The sequence below is a fragment of the Nannospalax galili genome, unplaced genomic scaffold, assembly GCF_000622305.1.
Source record: "Nannospalax galili isolate Female #2095 unplaced genomic scaffold, S.galili_v1.0 scaffold389, whole genome shotgun sequence".
In the NCBI taxonomy this organism is placed as follows: Eukaryota; Metazoa; Chordata; class Mammalia; order Rodentia; family Spalacidae; genus Nannospalax; species Nannospalax galili.
In genome coordinates this window covers 3,178,645-3,184,425 of record NW_008360310.1, presented here as the reverse complement: position 1 = coordinate 3,184,425, position 5,781 = coordinate 3,178,645, and the positions used below count along the sequence as shown (strand labels likewise).

General features: G+C 46.5%; 1 pseudogene; it reads right to left on the bottom strand.

Moving 5' to 3' along the window:
• Positions 1-645: 645 nt before the first annotated feature.
• LOC103727000 lies at positions 646-1,665 on the bottom strand (annotated as a pseudogene).
• Between the last annotated feature and the right edge of the window lie 4,116 nt (positions 1,666-5,781).

The following is a 5,781-nucleotide window of genomic DNA, read 5'->3' as shown; positions in this document are numbered from 1 at the left end:
AACCCCAGGACGGCAGGGACCAGGGGCAGATGGCCAACCAAGTTACCTGAAAAATGGCAAGCTCTGGGTTCAGTGAGAGACCCTATTGTAAGGGAATAGGCGGAAAGTGATAAAACAGGACACCCAACCTTCTCTGGACTGCTCGGGCACATAAACCACACACACGTGCACATATCACATACATGTGCACATACACACACACACACATACACACACACACACACACACACACACACACACACACACACACACACAAGAATCAGCTTTCTAATGGAAAGGCCTGCAGGTGTAGGCCCTTGTGAGTGGTACCCAGAAGTCATTTGGAGGCCTGTCAGCAGTCTTTGTAGCTTCTCTGGGAATCAATATGCCCTGCAGGCCTAGACGAGCCAGCCGATCCTCTCTTCTCACCTCACTGCTGTCCCCTGGAGGTCACCCAAAGCACAGGCAGAGAGACTCAGATTATACATTTCCCACAGAGAAAAGTGAGCTTTGCAATATGACAGCTCCTTTTTTCTTTCTTTCTTCTTTCTTTCTTTCTTTCTTTCTCCCTTTCTTTCTTTTTTACTACAAAATAATTTATTACAGTAAACACAGCTTTAGTACAAGACTCCTATGTACAAGTACAAAGCACTCCTGACTACCCTACTAGGGAACTTGTTTCTTCCCCCTTGCCTTGTGGACCTCTTCTATCAAATCCTGGATTTCTTTGGCCAGAGAATCTGCCTTCTCTTTGAGAGCTACATTCTTCTTTTCTAGCTCTTAACACTCACCAGTAAGGACCTCCTGCTCTGCCCGCTTTTTCTGGCAGTACCTAGTGGCTACAGTCTTGTTTTGCTCCATTTTTTTGAGCTTCTTATCCAGCTTTTCAACCTTTAATTTCACTGCCTTCTTAGCTCCTAGAGAATCATAAGGTTTGGGGCAAGGAGACTCAGGCTAACATCTGGAGAAGGCAGACTGCTTGGAGATGCCCTGGAGGTGGAGGGGCTATGCTAGGGAGAGCCCTGGTAGGACTCAGGGCTCATACAGATGCCACTATCCTTATCTGAGGGGGTGTCTTCCTTTTTTACACACTGAGGGGTCATAGTAATGTGAGTCAGGCCTTCAGTCTCCTTCAGAGATATCAACTTCACTGCCTAGCTCTAAACTAAAGGAATGATCTGGAGTGGAAGACAGGACCCCTGGGGCAAAAGTAAGAGGTTGCAAGAAGGCAAAGGGGGCAACCTGGTCGGTTTTTGTTAAGCTCTTTGGGAGATTGGGGGCGTCCCCGCTCCTTATTAGTCTCTTGGACTAGAGGGGCAAAAAGATCACGTGTCATCCAACGTGGCCAAAAGCTCAACTGGCATGGTTTCCAGGTCATCTATTCTAAACAGGGCATCGAAGTCAAACTCCTTCAGATCCATTTTCTCCAACATCCAACCTGTTCCGGAAAAGGCATCTTCCTTGCCGGTGTCTGAGGCATTAACCAGCCCATCCGCAACCAGCCATTCGGAGGTGCCCGCCTTAGCCTTGTCGCCGGAGAACCCATGAGGTTTGAAGTGCTTGGCCACCTCCAGGTAGTCATCTAAGAGACCTAAGCTCTCTTCAGCCCCCAAACCTGACTTGGTAGAAGGGGGACATCAAGTCCCCCGCCAACACCTCGGTGTTCAGGAAGCTCATCTCGGTCATGTTGAGGAACTTTACAGGAATCGAGGACTGTGCTTAAATCGAAGGTGTCTTTGTCCATTACCGGAACGCTGCTTGAATGCCATGAAGCCGATGGTTTAAGCAGATGGGGGTTGCCGCTGCAGAGCCTGGTGCTGCTGCTCCTGCTGCAAAGGCCAATGCTGCCGCAGGCACTGTTGCCTCTAATATGCCACGACAGCTGCACGCCCTGCGGAAGGGAGGAGGACGCGGACACCACTCTACATCAACTGGCCGGCAGAGCAGTGACGGCTCCTTTTCTTAAGCAAACCAGATCCTTAGGTTCTCTCATCTTGCAAGCTTGTCCTTGGCAAAGCTGCCCCTGGAGCTGTTTGGTGGTGTGACCTCAGAGGAGCTGAGGGTACCTGAGAAATCATCTCTGAGATTTGCCCCCCAGCTAGGACTGATCACTTCACTCCCCTCCTCCAGGCTGTACTTGCTGAGCTAGGAGGCAATGTTCCTAGAGCCTTTCAAGGCAACCAGGGTTGCATAGCAAGCACCAGGCCAGCCAGAGCTAGATAGCCAGGCCCTGCCTCAAAAACAGCATCAACAGCAAAATGGAAAAAAAAAAACCTGGTTGAATTAGCCTTGAGGATGAGGATAGGGAAACTTTTGTCTATAAGACCTAAGAAGGTATAAAAGTGAAGTGGTGTGAAGCCCATCTTATAATAGATGTTTGTATTTGGTTCATAAAGCAAGTTTCTGAAACAGTAGCTGATTCCATCCCCACCCCATTTTCTTACCCCTAGCCAAACAGCCCTTGTTGCCTTGGGTGGGGTGTGTGAAAACAGTAAGGAAGACAAACTTGGCTGGAGGGAAGGGTGGGCAGGCAATCAGTGAAGGCAGAAGCCCCTTCCTGAGTGCTCAGAATGGGGAAGATTACTTTTCTTAGACTGGCTGACCCAAAGTATGTGAGTAGGGATGATGGAAGAACCTAATTGGCTGGTCTCCAGGGCTCTCTGATGGGAACACACTTCACTCATGAGCTCACAGCTCAAATCCCAAGATGTCTGCTCATAGAAAGAGTGGGACACCCCTTTTCAGACACTGAAGCCACAAAGCTAAAGGCACTGGGTTTCAGCAAAGCCTCTGGAAAGTCAAATGATCTCCAGGAGTCCTGACGCCTAAGAGTAGCACAGCCTGCTGTGTCTAAGGAGAGAGAAGGGGACGAGCTCCCTGGACTCTCATGCATGCCCCACTCCACTCATTCTTTAAAGACCCAAGGAGAGGGTGTTGCACTGGTGGCATAGTGGTGAGGATAGTTGCCCTCCACGATCCTTAGAAGAGGATTTTTGATTAAAAGATGTCTTGATTGGACCCCGCTTCTTACACAAGTCTCATCTTTTCTGTATTTCCACATGACTTGGGAGAATCTACTACAAATAACCCTTACTTAAATGGCAGAGATGTGAAGTAGATGCAAGACCAACCACTGCGACTTCCATGGCTCACAAGCCTGGGATTTAACAAGGGTAGTCTTTGGGCAGAGAATATACAACTAGATTCAGGGCCAGCCCCTCACTGTAGAAGCCTGGCCTCTCACATGGATATTTGCATATGCAGACTTCTCTCTCCAAAGGGGAGAAAACCAGTGAGGGGACAGGGAAGAGCAAAATGGCAATACCACAACAAGACAACTTCATTGCTCTGTTATTCCTGGAATATATTCTGTTATTATGAAATAGTATAGATTTCTTTAGACAGTAAGACCTTTAACAGAAAGTAAAAAAAACCTCTCACCTGACCTTCCTGCCAAGCCAAAGCCTATAACCAAGTATAACTCCATACATTTAATATCTCCTCTACTCACCGGCTGTACAGTGGCCTGTAGCTCCTGGGCCCTTGGATTGAGTTCCTGTTAGAGTGGACCTTAACTTGGAACCAACCTCCTTCCCCTGTTTCTATGTCTGCTATCAGCACAACTCCTCCCTTCTCTATTGCCTCACCAACCAGCTATTTTTGAACCAGAAAGCCTTTGTCTATTCAGATACAGCAAAAGTAACGCTTGTGTTTTGGAATCTATTATCTGTGTCTTCTACAGTCCTTATCAGTCCTTATCTAGTCACCGTGTCCTAGGGAGGGTCATTACTGCCTGCTTAGCTTGTCCAACAGCAAAAGAACTCTGGGAGAATCAGCTCCTTGGAAATAGGGAATCTTCAGGGAAGATGTGAGAACTTCTGCCTCTTTACTCTTTGGGCCTGAGATAAAGAACATTCTATAACCCACCATCACCTCAGCTCCACAACCTATATCCTGACTCATCAGAGGAGGAGATGGGAAAGGGAAAGAAACAAAGGTCCTTAGGGATCCAGGGATAGGGCTCAGTGGGTGGATAGCACAAGGCCCTGGGTTTGATCCCCAACATGTCAAATCCTGAAAGAAAAACTGCAATATTTTATGAAATTTCTGGGGTTTATACTGGAGTGGGTTTTTTTCTTCTTTTGCCTTTTAAAAAATTAAATTAAGGAGCAGGAGAGATGGCTCAGAGCTTAAGAGCACTGGACTCGGTTCCCAGCACCCACATAGAGGCTAACAACCATCTCTAACTCCAGGGGATCTGACACCTTCTTCTGGCATTGCAACACATGGGTGTACTTATACACATGCAAGCAAAACACACATACAAATAAAATAAACATAAGTAAGCCTAAAAATTAATTGATGCTTTTTGTTGGGAGGGGCACAGCCATGGCATGGTGCACAAGGAAAAGGTCAAAGGACAACATTCTGGCATAGATTCTCATCTTTCACCTTGTTGAGGCAGGATCTCTCTTGTTATTATTTTTTTTTTTTCATTTTATGTGCATGAGTGTAATGCCTGCATGTATGTAAGTGCACTGTGTCGTACAATGCCTGTGGAGGTCAGAAGAGTGTGTAGGCTCCCCTGGAAATGGAGTTAAGGGTGGTTATTAGCTTCCATGTGGGTATTGGGATCAAACTGGGTCCTCCACACAAGCAGCTAGTGCTCTTAACCTCTGAGCCATCTCCCCAGCCCCTCTGGTTATTTCTGCTGCCCTATGTACTTTAGGTTAACTGGCCTGCACACTTCCAGGCAATTCTGTCTCTACCACCTATCTCCTGTAGGAGTGCTATGGTTACAGATATGTACCACTGCATCTAGCATTTTTATGTGGATTCCAGTATTAAACTTTGGTTGTCAGGCTCAAGTGACTAGTGCTTTTACCCACTGAGCCATCTCACTGCACTCCTTTTAAGTAATCCGCTTTCTGTGAGAACAATATAAGGGACATATAAGTGGAAAATAAATTTGGGGGGAAGAAGAGAGTTAGTGAGTCAGATGTGAGGGAAAAGGAAAATTAAGTGAAAGAGATGGAGGCCTGAGAGAGGAGCATGCTGGAGCCATGACCTCTCCAGGCCCCAGCCACTGGGATTGCACATGCACGCACCTTCCCTTGTGGGACTCTTTCCATGGTCCTGTAAAGAGATCATCCCTATTCCTAACCATTCAGATTTGGAAACTGAGGCTCAGAGAATAATGTTTAACTCAAAACCAGGAGAAAAAGCAGAGGTTGGAAGTTCCATTAAAAACTGAACTGGGACTGGGGATGTAGCTAAGGGGTAGAGTGTTTGTCTAGCATGTGTGAGGCCCTGGGTTCTATCCCCAGCAACATACACACCTGAATGTGAATGTACATACACACACATACACACTAAAGATAGGAGGAAAATGAATGCTGTTCCCTCTTATTCCCTGTTGTCTTCAATGTTTCCCTTCTCCTTCAGATAAGAAATTAATCTTCTGATTTAAAGTCCTCACTTTAGGACTGGCAAGATGGCTTAGCACTTGCCACCAAACTTCAACAACTGAGTTCAATCCCCACATGGTAGAAGGAGAAAACTCCCACAGGTTGTCCTCTGACCTCCACATATGTGCTAAGATATGTGTATACCTACACTCACACACAAAAGAAAGAAAGAAGGAAAGAAAGAAAGAAAGAAAGAAAGAAAGAAAGAAAGAAAGAAAGAAAGAAAGAAAGAAAGAAAGGAGTCCTCATAAGGCATTTTACCTTAGTGAAGAGGCCACGCCCCTGGGCTTTAGGCCTGAGTTCAACAACCTTGTATAAGACCCTAGTTTGGAGG